Source organism: Belonocnema kinseyi, chromosome 10 (genome assembly GCF_010883055.1).
Source record: "Belonocnema kinseyi isolate 2016_QV_RU_SX_M_011 chromosome 10, B_treatae_v1, whole genome shotgun sequence".
NCBI classification, from domain to species: Eukaryota; Metazoa; Arthropoda; class Insecta; order Hymenoptera; family Cynipidae; genus Belonocnema; species Belonocnema kinseyi.
In genome coordinates, this window is record NC_046666.1 from 73,254,327 (window position 1) to 73,269,242 (window position 14,916).

The window sequence follows — 14,916 nt, forward strand, 5'->3', positions numbered from 1 at the left end:
TTAGCAGATTTTAAATACTGACGTGAAAAGGACAGCTATGCTCATCTCGCCTTACCCTACCCTGAAGCGAAAATATATACATTCTAAACAGTCAGAAATCATCAAGAAAATAATTTGTTATCACTTAAGAAATATGGGACTAAACATGAGACAATACTTTAACAAAAAATTGGTAATGCATGTCGATCATTTTAGGACAAAATCGAGATTTACTTGCAACAGAATAATACGGAACTATTTCCTCTCGTTGTTATGAGTATCGTGTAAAATTAGCATTTTTTAAATACAACAGTAATCACGTTTTTTTCCGTTTGATGTGATACTTATTTATCTTTTTTTTTCGAAGTGTCTCGTCAACCCGAAAGTCGAGATGTGTAGTCAGATATTTTTAGAAGCCTTTCCCTTTCAAACTTATCTAACTTTTCGGGACGACTAGACACAGCCAATTTAAAAATGTTTTTTATTCAATTAGTTCTATTAGAACGGAAGAACCGCACCAAATTTTAGAAGTTATTCCCTTTCAGAGTTCCTAATTTTGGTACTTGTTTACATTAGTTGTACTAACTTTTGGCGCTTAAGCCCTTTGCAATTACAAACTTTGGCGCTAATTCGTTCTTGGAGTTCAATACATTGGCAGTTATGACCTTTTGACGTGTAAACTTTGGCGCTTAAGCTTTTTGGAAATTCTAACCTTTGAGTCTTATACCTGGTGAAACGAATCCCTATAAACGAAAAACAAGATTAGAATACGTGAGACAGGAAGATAGGCAACACTTTCCGACGAGTGTGATTTCGCGAGTCAAAAAACTGTGTCTACTCTTGGCACGTACACGTTTTTTTAGGACAAGCCTGCTGAAACTTTGATTTTCATTTAGGCATTTCCTATTTTGATGAATAATCATTTAGATAGACACCAGTTCCTGAAGAGAAGTCGTGAAAACCGACTGAGAATGTACAAAATGTTCAAACTTTTTCTGAATTTCCAAAAAATTTCAAAATTTTGATAATTTTCAAAAACATTTTTAATTTTAAAATTTGGACTCGAATCAAATCAAGCCAAACTTTTTCAAGAACTTCACATTTTCAGCTACTCGAAACAAATCGAGCACCAAAACTTTTCGAGTATCCGAACCGCTTCGAGTATCGGAATTTTTTGGGTATCCGGACTTTTTCGAGGATTCGAACCTGTTCGAGAACCCGAAGTTACTGGATGCCCAAAGTTCTTCGAGAAACCGCAATTTTTCGAGCTTTTGAAACTACTCGACCCGACTCGAAGTGTTAATAGCTCGACTTGACCCGATCAAGTATATGGTTCCTGGCTGTTTTTTAAAAGGTTTAATTATGCTTTATATTTGTCTGTTCTCACGAAATCATACCTTTTATGACTTTGATCAACGCCAAATAATTCTTTCTCAATCTTCCGGGACATGCTATGTTCCGGTGTATTAACGAATAATTCTTTATCCTAACAAGATACGTTTTCCTTAGGTCCATCTCGTGCCGATGATCCCGATAATGATGTTGTTGCTTGCCCAGGATCAAGTGCACCAGAATCTCGCTCAAGTATTCCTCATCCGAATTTAAGTTTATCTCAAACGGATCCAAACATAAGGCATCACATTTTAGGCACATCGAATCCTGAGCTGGACCTATCTCATTTAGATGAACCTCGTTCCTTGACAAGTAATACTTCAACCATTCCAAATGGGACATATACCTATCTTAGTTGCGATATAGGAAATTATATAGCAAAAAGAAACTGATAACTTTTTAAAGAAACAAATATTACTAAACCACTGGCAGCCTCCTAAGAATATAAAATTTCCATTTTCTGATTACAATAAAAAAGGAAAGTTAGAGAAAAGGTATGCTAGTCATAAGCATCTCGAAAGTTATCATTGACTAGTTTCCTTTGACATTTAAAAAAGGATTTTCTGTCGTTACTGGGACAAAAAATACAAATAATGCTTACTTAACTGGTACACAATAAAACTATATCTGCAAAAAAACTTGTGAATGAACCCATTACCAACGAATGGATGTAGAATGCAATGATTGTAGGTAAGGACTTCTTGAGGATAGCTGATTATGAAAAAATGAATATTGGAAACAGAATTCATAATCTTCGTCTGAAAGATATCGATCAAAATAGAAAGAGACTTGTTCTTATCAACGAAAGCTAAATTTGTATGGGACATTAAAATATTCCTTTGAAAGGACATCGTAATGACGGATCACTTGGTGTCCGTAAAGGCAATTTTCAAGTAGTGCATTGATTTTGAATAGATGCAGGTTATAGACATATCATGAGGCATTTAGAAACATTTACTTCTTATGCTACTAACATCAGCAAAATAATTCAGAATGAATTAACACTTGCGCAGAAGAAATTTTTTCTGAAATTATTAGGACAGTTAAAACAGTTGCAGTTGGTGTGTATAAAATTATTTTTGACGAAACGACTGAAGCTGCGAATGAATAACATCTGAGAATTTCTCTTTAATATTTTTTAAAGAATAAATTAGGGAGGAGTTTTTAGGTTGTATAAACCTACAAACTACTAACAATCTGGTTAAGATGTTATTATGGCGTTAAATGCCAGGATTCTCATAAATTCGACGGATAGACATAAATGACGGAGTTCAAGACTTTGAAAATCGGTACCTTCAAATCGCTGAAGTTCTGGAAAAAAATCTCAAAGATGTCTGAACATAGCGTAGCTTACAAACTCAAAACACTTCTTTCTGCTATGTATGACACAGAATTTTTAAGATCTGTTGTCTGCTCTTCTGAAGTCTTGCCTGATGCTATTTTTCTTATGTTAGTTGACTATTTCAAAAAAACTAGTATTGACGTTAGTGATGCTAGAGATGCATTGAAAGATACTCTTGCGGTTCTGCATCAGACACGTGAATCGACGGAATGCAAAACTTGCTTTAGCTTTACCAGGAAGGTAAGCAGATGGCTAAGAAATTAGAAGTTAACCTACAAATTCCAAGAACTGTCAGTCGAAAGAGTCATCGACCAGATTATTCGACTAGAGATCCTTGTGCTTTTTTCCGGCAGTCTATCCTTATTTCGGTACTAGAGAGTGTGATGTAAGATATTAAAAGGCGATTCTCTGAAGACACATTAAAGTGTGTCTAGAGTAAGAGTACCAATCCATAATTTTGCCAGAAAATGCTATTAAAAACGACGAAGAGGAGCATACATTTTTAGAATATGTTCGGGAATGTAAGCAACGGTACTCAAGTCTTTGCAACGAGGCAAACTTAAATATCTCAAAGGACACTTATTGTAGAATTACGATCCTGGAACTCCAACTAGTCTCACGAAAAAAGATTAGTTGAAGAATTTCCATCAACAGCGCGAATAGCTCTTATGGCATATGATAAGGATATTTATCCTGTCGTTGTTTTTCTTCTGAATTTACTGGTATATCTATCAATTAGTGCAGCTACTGTTGAGAGAACTTTTTCAGTCTTACGTTGATTAAAAACGTAGATCCGTACGACGATGAGTGCCGACCTTTTAACAAGACTATCCTTACTTCATATTCATCAAGACATCAGAATTTATATTGAAAATGTCATTGATCGCTTTGCAAAAACGCACAATTGTAGGTAAGAATTTTTATTATAATTAAGGAATATTTTCCTCATGTGCAATTTTTATCCCTTTACATGCATGAGGTTTCAGGTTTTTTTTATAAATGTGAACACTGTGATTGAAAAATATAAATAAAGTAGAATTTATCGCTATATTATATTAGTTTGAAAAGTTATTTTAAATCGCTGGAGAGAGCCACCCACTACCCTTTACATATGTAAGTTAAAAGAAATTTACAATCGACCCTCCGACAAATTTTCTGTTTCTGCCCTAGTCTGGTTACCTGAATTTGGAAGATTTAGCTTTAAATTCGACTCGGTGCGATAGCCTTCTGCATAATATATTTGAAGGGTAGTAGAGTGTAGTTAATCACAGAGTGCATCCTTTTCTAATATACGCACGGGTCTGTTCTTTGACACAGTAGTCGTACAGCTTCTCTCTTTATCTCTCGCTCTCAGGTGATCGCCAAATCTGTTCAAAAAATACTTGCAAAGCCTCAAACCACATTTTTTATTTCTATACGAAGAGAAAGATTTTTATCGATATTTTCTAACATAAGACAAATTACAGTTTTTGTTGCAAGTATTCGCATTAAAGTATCTTGTATTTCAAAGATTTAATAACGGTGAAAAATTCCACTTTTCGCTTAGAAATATACAATATTTTATTTTAATTTGTATTCGATTTTAATAAAAATGAGTAGCAGGTTCTAATCATAAATTTTTACCTTACCGATACCGAAGCCGTTTCAAGACTCAAGCGGTGCGTATTCCTGTTAAGTTTCTAGAATTTTCTTGATGCCGTCATGAATTATATTGCGTACTTGAATGTGGAACGAATTTTTCGTGAACTACATAAGGATTATTTATAATGCAAGGGTATGAATGACCTTGAAGCTGTTTACAAAAAAGACGTCTCACTTAACTGTCAAATATAATTTATGAAGTGATCGAGGACATTCTCGAAACTTAGCAGGGACACAAACCACTTGCACTATGGAATGAGTTCAGCCCTTCAGATGATAAAAGGTTAATTTGGAAATATTACTTTACTTCAGTTTAATGGAAACATACTTGTTGTACAATAACGCCACCAAAATTCTTTTCAAATGCATACAATTTTTTCGTTTTAATCCAATTCGCGTAGTTGATTAATTTAAGAGTTGGTTAAGACTAAAACAATTCATGTTTTTCGAAGTTTCTAATTATACTAGAAAATAATATTACAAAAAATGTATTTTTAGTTAGTGATTTGAATTCACTATTTATCTCCATATCTATCTTTATTGTGAGGTGTCTGCCTACATTGTTAAAAGCAAAGAAAAACACTTTTCTCATCTAAGGGCTAAGTGTTCAAATTATTAAAAAAAAAGGTTCCAAAAACCAATATCACAATTGCAAACAATTTTGAATAGATGGGAAATGCATTGTTATTAAGTTTGGTTGTTGCTCTTCATAATGAAAGTATGCTTGGTAAGCAGTAAATCAATGAGATCGAAGAATTGTCTCTGATTAGAAAAACACTGCAAGTCTCAATAGCAGATCTCAAACAGTGGTTCTTTCCATATAATTAATTGTGCAAACAAAATTGGAGCATGAATCAATGCCCTTACGACGATCTCGTTCTGAATACTCAGGAATCCACTGGGGTAAAGTGTCAGCTGTGTCGTGCACAGACAGTTTATTAGTAAGTACGTCGTTAACAGAAAAGTTTCATCGACTGTTTACAATCAATCGACGGTTCTCCATGACGAGGGAAACGAACCTCGACTTGGTGCGCAACTTCAGACTGTGCATTAGCTGTACATATTATACATCATATTATACTCGGTGTATTGTCTCGTCTTTGGCATGAATTTTTATCCTCTTGAGATAGGAGTGCTCAAAAAATCGAATTCGTAGGAGTGATTATGGGAAGTTCACTTTGAGCTTTTTACAAAAAGTATGGAGAATGTTTCTTTTTTGAAATACATTAAAGATTAATGATTAAATTTCAATTAACTCAAACAATAAATTGAATCTTTTGATTACATTTTACCTTAGATTAGGTAGTTTAAAAATTTAATCAACAGGGTGTCACTGGACCGGGTAAGCTTGGAAACGACCATACATTTATTTTGTAACTGAAAATTTTTAACATTCTCATTTGTTGTAGAAAAACTTATCGAATCACTTCAAGGTCCCTTAAAAATGTTGCATTTTCAAATCTGAAGTTACGAAATTTTTAATTCAGAAGATTTATACTTTGAAAATCCACTATTTTAAATGTTTATGTTAAGCCTGCCTATGCGTCAGTTTTTCACTTGAGGAAATATTTACAATTCAATACTTTTAGATTCAAATTTACAAAATTGTCTGGTTTCAAATTTAAACTTTCTCAAAAGTTGGTTATTTAGAAATCGAAGCCTTAATAGTTCAATTATAATTTAATGTTAAGAATTTAACAATTTTTAACAGAAACTTAATAAATTAGAACATTGTAATATAGATCCTTACAAATTCAAAAATTCTGTATTCAAATATTTAAAATTAAATAATATTTGAATCATTGTAATTGTGTAGTCTTCTATATTGCATGATTAGAAAGGAACGTTTGAAGTAAATAAGCTTTGAATATAAAGTATTTAATAATTTTAGATTAAATTATTTACACGCTAAATGTTTTTTAATTTGCCAATTATAAATAAGTAGCACTTGAAATAAATCAAACAAATATGAATTTAAACGATATTGATTACATTTGAACTGAATCTTTAAAAATGAGAAAATTTCATTTAGAATTGTTCTAAACAATTTCAAATAGAAAGTTTTCAAATCAGGACCATATTTAGGTTAGAAAATTCAATGTTTTTTATCCAAATTCAAATCTTTCAAAATTTTTGAATTAGACAGTCTTTGTAGCTTTATAGTATCATTTTGAATGTTTATTTTTCAATTTCAACAATTTATAAATTCTCTTAATTAAGTTGATTTATATTCTTCAATTTTTATGTATAGTATTTTATTAAGTTGCTATAACAATCGCGAATAATTTTCCAGTTTTTTAAACTCTGGACTATATAAAAGTAAATTTGGACCTGTAGATCATCAAAATTACAAGTCATTAATGAAATACTTTATTATTGATTTAAGTTTTTTGACCAGTAAATTAATTAATACTTTTAGATGTTAATTTTGTTTGTCTACTTGGTCATAACCAATATTATTAAAATATTGATTAATTTTTCAAGCTTGCGAAACAACGCTCTCTCTAGCTCCGCTGGAATATGAGCCCAGGTCCTTCAGATTGCCGGTCTGATGCTCTACCAACTGAGCTAAGGAGAGACGAGAACACTTTTTCACAATCTCCTTACAAGCAGAATGTCAACGTCATTCCTTATACTTGTAAGATTTTCCTTTCTAAACATGAAACTCATATTTTATTATTGGTGTAAGTTTTTTGACCAGGAAATTAATTAATAGTTTAAGATGTGAATTTTGTTTGTCTACTTGGTCATAATGAATATTATTAAAATATTGCTTAATTTTTTAAGATTGCGAATTAATCAATCAATATTTTAATAATTTTGATTATGACCAACTAGACAAACAAAATTAACATCTTAAATTATTAATTAATTTCCCGGTCAAAAAACTTACATTAATAATAAAATATGAGTTTCATGTTTAGAAAGGAAAATCTTACAAGTATAAGGAATGACGTTGACATTCTGCTTGTAAGGAGAATATGTAAAAAGTTTTCTCGTCTCTACGTAGTTCAGTTGGTAGAGCATCAGACCGGCAATAAGGACCTGGGCTCATATCCCAGCCGAGCTAGAGAGCGTTTTTTTCGCAATCTTAAAAAATGAATCAATAATTTAATAATATTGATTACGACCAAGTATACAAACGAAATTAATATTTTAAAATATTAATTAATGAAATAAATTTGATGTAACGCATTGTTTGGGCGTCTTATCATTTCTTTTAGGTTGACGGCATAGTCACTTACGTATCGTTTTACGTAAGTGTCCGCCAAGGAGCCAAATGTCTTTTTACCTTTTAGGTATCTAATTTTCTATTTATTGAATTTGTATTGTTTTAAGTGAAACTGAACCACTTTACCGCTTTATAGAAATTTGTTTTCGAAATTGATGAGGCACAGAAGTTAACGACGCTTTTAAAAAAACCCTCGGGCCTCCTCTATCTCTCAAAGCAAAATTAAGAGAAAACAAAAAGGAACCGTTTAAGTTTATCTAGTAGATTATGGACAATCAGAGCTATGTGGTTTACAGCCGGTCGTGTACAGTGACGGTTGCGGGACTGGAACTGCTAGGATGGCATCAACTAATGTCAGTACTCCATCGCTGGAGCTCAAATATTCAAACCTCGATATCTCGGAAACTAAGGCCCTTTGGATCAAATTAAAAAATACGCACCTAATGGATATTGATGTACTTTCACCCTGTAAATCCGCAGTCGAATCGGTGAAACACATCTCGCTACCTAACCATGTCAGTAGCAAGTCGTCCCCATTCCGCCAATAATTTCCAATCCACTTATGACAATACTACATCATCACCATCAACCACAACTACAAAAATAAGAACAACTACTATCACCACCGCAACCGCGATCACCACTAGCACAACAAATCTCCATCAGAGAACACTGTCGCTGCCCTTAGCTGCCGTGGCTATCAATCAAACGCAATCATCTAAAACATCCGTGTTACACTGTATGTATTTTCGTTACATGATACGCAATTCTCACTCCCTCCAGTTGTTGCTTGTAAACTTATCACAATAATGGTCGAAGCTGCCAAACCAAAGTTCGGTTTTAATATTCTTAAAAACATTCAAATGTTTAATTAAAAATCTAATAAATCGGCACTTCTTCTTTTATTGTTGGATTTGTTCCTAGATGTATTTTATGTTTGTGGTTTCGTATTTGGAACTGTGTTTCACTTTTCTCGAATGATTCCTCCCTATTCCTTTGGGCACTGTTCAATGCTTCTTTGGAATACAAATTCGTGTAAGTAATGGTGATCATCCTTTCTTGACGAAAATCATATGCATCTGAAAAACAAATGAAAATCTTCCATTAATTCCATTGTATAATCTAATAAATTATCAATTGATCATTCAAAAAATATAGAATATATTAGTAAAAAATAACATATTTGTTTAAGCACACAAGATGTTCATCAAAGGGATCGACTCGTAAATGTAATTAAGCATGAGAGTAACCTTTATAGTTTATTATTAACCCAGGGTGATGGCTCAAGTTCCGAATTATGCAAGTATTTGTATTTTGCATTTCTACTTATTTGCAAAAAATTGCTAGGGCTAATTAGACCTCTAAGGAAAAGAGAGTACAGTAAACTGCCACTTATTATAACGGCCGTAAAACGTACACGATCAATTATGCTAAGGCCAGCGCATGTGCCCAATAGCGCGGTTCTATTTTAAATCAATGAATACTATCAATAATAATACATATTTAAAATACAACCGACTCTGAATGTAATAACTGCAGTGCAGTATTTCTTAGAACCACTGGTTCACGAAGCTTCTCGGCTCAAGGGGCGAGAGATATGGCTAATTGATACTCTTTGTCTGAAGCGGAAGGTCTAGAGTGCACGAGTACTCAGTCAAGTATATAACAAAATATTACGAACTTCAATTGGAAACGGTTCACAAAGTCTCAATTTGAACAGTTGAAAAAGTTCCGTTAGTTTTAGTGTTTTTCAAGTTCTTTAAAATGTTTTTGTTGAAGTACGACATTTTGCCAACTAAAAATCAATATAATATAATCAAAGAACGACAAAAATATTACGCGGGATGGTAAGTTTTGTGGCATGAAGTCGCGGACATGGAAGGATAGGTGGAAATGTCTGAAAGGTTAGCACAGTGCATTATATAACAGTGCAAACAACTTCTAAAAAAAAAATATTCTAAGCATAAAAGTAAGTTTTAAAGCTCTGGAATTTCAAGTCTAAAATGCTAGACCAGGTGGAAACGAGTTTTTGGAGAAAATATTCTAAACATAAAAGTAAGTTATAAAGGTATAAATAGTAATATGTCTCAAGTGTAGAATGTGTTTTCTAACTCATGTTTCATTTTCTTGTCCATTGACCAACTTTCAGTGTCACGAAATAAAATATCAAAAATTTGTGGTAAGCGTATCAGATCGGGTACTCTCAACTCATATTTCGGACAGTTGATTGTAGTTTTTAACAGTGATAGGTTCGCAATCGACAAAAGAATGGAACATGATTGATAACATAGATTTTACACTGTTACGTTTAGAATGTTTTTCTCGAAAAAGTATTCTAAATTCTCATGACGACATATTAAAATACTGAATTTAAAATTTCGCCTTTTCGGGCTTCTTTTTTAAATTAGGTAGCCACTCAGGCGGGCGTGACCGTACAGCCCGTACAGAGATCGTGGTTTTTTGTGGTAGGAGGGGAAATCATGCATAAGACACCCATCCTAGGAATCGTTTACCTTAGTAGGCAATTCTTAAGATGATCGTTTTAGATTTTTACTGACTAACCCAATCCCCCTTTCGCCAACCAATGTTCTCGAAATCCGCTTTCGCATTGCTTCAGGAACATAGGGGTGAAGCTTCTACGAGGAGCTTCGGCGTGATATTTTTGTGACAACCTGGTTTTCTTAGGCCTTCAGATGTCCTCTAAAAGCCCTTTTCGTCATGCTCACATCAAACCGAAGTGATTTCGGATGGCCTCCGTCACCTCCTCCACATCATACGTTGTGTTGAGATCCAGGATCCCAACTTTTGTGCGCGGGACAAGCTCGCTCACGGAGTTTCCTGCCCCAACTTTCTGCCTGACAGCAGAAGACAATTTTGTTAGGGAGTGGGAGTTTCCTCAGCTTCTTCTTTCTGAGTACCGCTTTGCCTTGTGTTTGCTTTCGACTTTGCCATCACCTTAAGAGTGGATTCTCTTGCTGTTGTGGCATGTATCCCAGGTAAAAATCAGCTGCGCTTACAGCTTTCAAATTTTCGTCTGAAATCTTTTACATCTTTTTAAGACCTTCTTTGACTCGTATGTCCATGTTACGTCTTTCCTTGCAGAAACCCTTCATGTCGTATAAGACACGATTTAATTCCACTATGAAATGTAATGCCTCCTTACGGTGTGCTTTCGCTTAGAGTAAATCTTTCTTAACCTCTGACTTTTGATCCTGGTCAGGTTCCTCCGCTACATGCATTGAACCTCCTAACTCCTCACTAGTACCCCCCGCAGAGCTCCGCATACCGTGGGAAGATATATACTTAACGAGGCGACCTGGTATCCTAGAGACACCGTTTGAGATACCACTTCGCGGGGTCTATTTTATTTCAGTTCTAACCTCTGTTTCCAGCGAGATTTCCCCTATCCATCATACGGGGACGCGTTAAATAGAGGTATTACCTTCCCTCCACCACAGAAAACTGTGGTGGTACTTGGACAGGGTGACAAAACCGCCTTATTTCGAATAAGCGTGTATAGGGAATATAGAATAGGTGAACTTTTGACTAGGCGATCATTAGAATAGGTGGCAGTTTACTGTACATAGAATCTATTTGCAAGCAAACAGCTTTTGGAGTTACAAAGTATGATTCCTTACAATTAAATGCAAGTAGTTTTATAGGTGTGAATATGAATTTAAAAAATATCTGAGTGGGTATATTATGCGACAGTAAGTGAGAGAAAAGGGAAGGTAGGAACTTAGGTAGTAGAATATAAATACTGTAGAATATGAAAGAAAAAGACAATTTCTGATGGTGAAACGTATAATAGTTAGATAAAGTTAATAGTGCCTGATTTTTGATTGTCCGAGTTTCCGAGTAATTTCAGAGTTGTATTATAGATATTTATTGAATATTTGAAAATATATTGCTAAAATATATGTTGCGAAGGTGCATTTCTGATTGTCTGCGGTAGTTTGCTTTAAAGACGAGCCCCATGAACGCTAAAGGTCCTTTGGAATTTGCATGTACGGTGTTGTGGTATTTCTAACACTGACTTCCTCTGGCGAAGTTTAGACTCTGTTGATTGATTTTTATTACCGAATTTATAGAGAATGAAAAGGTATAGATAAGCTTCATCATTAAATAGACTGTATAACAGATATCCCACTAAAGATTGCATTTTTCTAGTCACATTAAATAATCCTGCTCTCTCTCTCTCTCTGTCTACATAGAGTTACATACTTGCTTTGAGGAGCATTATAGATAAGCCGAATTCGAGATTTGAGTAAACGCTCAAGTTTGTGATTCCGCGCATTCGTAATATCGTCATGAGCAATTCAGCTATAATAAAAGAAAGGAATGATTAGACTTTTGACCAATTGTATTCGAGTAAGGGTTAGAAGGGATTCTTTCTATTTAATTTTGGTAGGACACTAAATGTTTTTCTAGATATTTCACTCACATGCTCTTTTCAGGATAGTGTTCGATTAACATGAAAGCCAAGATCCTTGACACATTGAACAATTGGAATACTGAGCTTCTTCATATGTAAAGGTCTCAAGGTTGCAAAACTTTTAGTAGAAGGGGAGGATGAAGAACCAACTGTAATTGCTTTTGTTCTGACTATGTTAAGAGTAAATCCGTTTGCTAGATAAAACTGGAAAACACTGTCATTGTCCTCCTAAACCCTCTGAATTAGGCTATTAAGCGCATTAATAGATCTAGAGATCCTCTAGGGAGAGTTGAGACACGTTTCCCCCCTCCAATAGTCGCCGCTGTACTGAAACTTTGATATTTTCATGGGGCGCAAAAAGTTTGAATAGTTTTATTTTTTATTAATTCTTTTTTTTATTAAAATTTTAAAGTACACTGTAAAAAAATGTTTATGTAACTTTACCACATTCATAGTAGGTTCGTATATTACCTACTATCAAAGTAGCGTTTTCACAGACAATAGCGAGTATCCACGTTCAGTCGGGAAATTAACTTTCAAGTTATGTAAGTTTCCAAGCAGATTCGGTAAAACCGCAATGATTTGTAAATTTGTAATTTATGGCATTTTAACAAAAAATATTTGAATTTTCACAATTATTCGTAATTCCAGCATCCGAAGTAAAAACGTTATTAATGGTAGCTTCTGTAGAAATTGTAAATTGCCCGTTAAAATCAGGAATGTTGCAGAAAGTAATATTTTTCAAATTATTAAATTTACATTAATTAATATATATGCAAAGGAAAGGACATAAAAAGGAAATAAATCTGCATATAAATAAGTTATTTATTTATGTAAACATATAATATATACGTATATTTTTTACTAAAATTCTGTCTCAAAATAAAAATTATAATTCCGTAAGGAAATTCCCTGTCGTACTACCACTGCTCAAATAAAAACAATATTGTACATCGTGCAGGTCCATACATTTATAAATGGCTTCCCTCCGGCTTGAAGTTGGGCTTCGAAAAAGTGATGGCTTTCTACATAAATAGTCAATTCATTCATACAATTTATATAGAAATATTTTTTTTCGAAGCCTAACTTCAAACCCGGATGGAAAGCACATAGGAATCTGAGCGTCCATAAAAGTTTTCTTATAATTTATACGGCATTTTCGACCACACTTCACTAACTTATACACACTCCGTTTGGTGGCGCTGAAAGCTACAGACGTAGGTTTCCAGAGTTTGAAGCGTCAAATTTTGCCCTGCATTGGCTTGACATTCACGAAATAAATAATAAACTCAACTGAATAGTAAAGAAAACTTAGACAATAATTTAAATATTTAATGGTAGCTAAGTCCATTCAGCAAACTTGAAACAAATGCAATCGATATTTTTGGAGTTTCGCTGATTCATTGAATTTATTCGATTTCTGTAAACTTTTAATCTTCCTCTAATATATGTTTTGATATTGAAATATTTTTCTTTAATTGTAAGAATATATTTTATGAAAAAAATGACTGCAATAGGATAATCCTCCTTCAAGAGGTTATTCGTTAAGCTTTTACATATTATTGAATACATTTTGATTCATTTTCAATATAAAGAACATTTTTCATTATTTTTACCGATTCCTGACAACATTTTTACAAATCATTGTAATTTTACAAATTTTCTGTTATTTTCCGCACCCTGGAAATTGAACAATGACTTCTAATTTTACTGTATTAAAACCTGCATAAATGCGATTTATATCAATTTCCCATTTTCAAGATGCAAGGTTACGTTCGAAAAAGGGATTTTTACTACTTTTTGTACTTTCACAATCTTGCAGAAATTGTCCACTTTCAAAGAGGGTCCTTTTATTACCTACCTTAAATATGTCAGATTCACGAGCAGAAAATGTATTCTTACAACGTCATGCTATATTGCAATACTGAAAGTGGTAAAGTTACAAATTCATTTGGATTCTTAACCTCAAAAATGGTATTTTCCCTATAATACAAGTGATAATTTTACACAAATTTTCTATGTGATTTTACCATTTTTAGTTGTGAAATTTTTTTATTTTTTACAGTGTATATGTGTTCCAAAGTAAATATTAATGTGCCCTAACCTTAATAACTAACCTTCTTAATAATTAATAATGTTCTTGTTTGATTGTTGTCTCTATTCTGTATTAAATCCTCATAAAAATAAAATTGTGATTTGAAGATAGCGCCAACTCATGCGACTCAAAACTAATAAAAGTTTAACTATTTCCGGTAGAGCGGCGCCAATCAGATTTTGAGTAAACCGTGTTTCAACTCTCCCTTGAGGGTCTCTAAATAGATCTAGAGATCACTGTTTCATACCAGCTGAGACCGATTGCAGATATAAGATTCAAATAATTTAATTCCTATATTCGAAAGATTGTGAAGTCTGAACTTTGACAACGGCAGCTTGTTATTTACAGTATCAAAGGCTTTCGAGAAGTCAAAGAGGATAACGACAGTGATCTTTCTATTATCCATTGTCACTTTTAAACAGACAGTGAGTATACTGTGATTCGCCCTGAACTCTGGCTGCATTGGATCCATTCAATTACTGGTGTCTAGGTATTCCGAAAGTTGCTCATGGAGAATACGCTCTAAAGGCTTAGATAAGGCCCATAGGATAGATATACAGCGAAATTCTTTAGAAGAAATAGGATCCGAGAAGATTTCAACATGAACGGAAGCATTGTATATATGATGAACAAGAAAAATGTCAGGAAGAGCTAGATATACCAATTTAATAGATATACCTCTGATCTCAGAGCGTTAGATCATATTTCTGATAGGGTATCAAAGAGATTTTCGATGGTGATACAAATAAAAAAGAAGTTAAAATCGTCAAATGTGGAGGATTCTGGGCAAGAAAGGAGGG

The 14,916-nt window shown here is 33.6% G+C and overlaps 1 pseudogene; it reads left to right on the top strand.

The window, feature by feature from the left end:
• LOC117181201 overlaps positions 1 to 14,916 on the top strand; it is an 86,533-nt pseudogene that overhangs the window by 24,797 nt on the left and 46,820 nt on the right.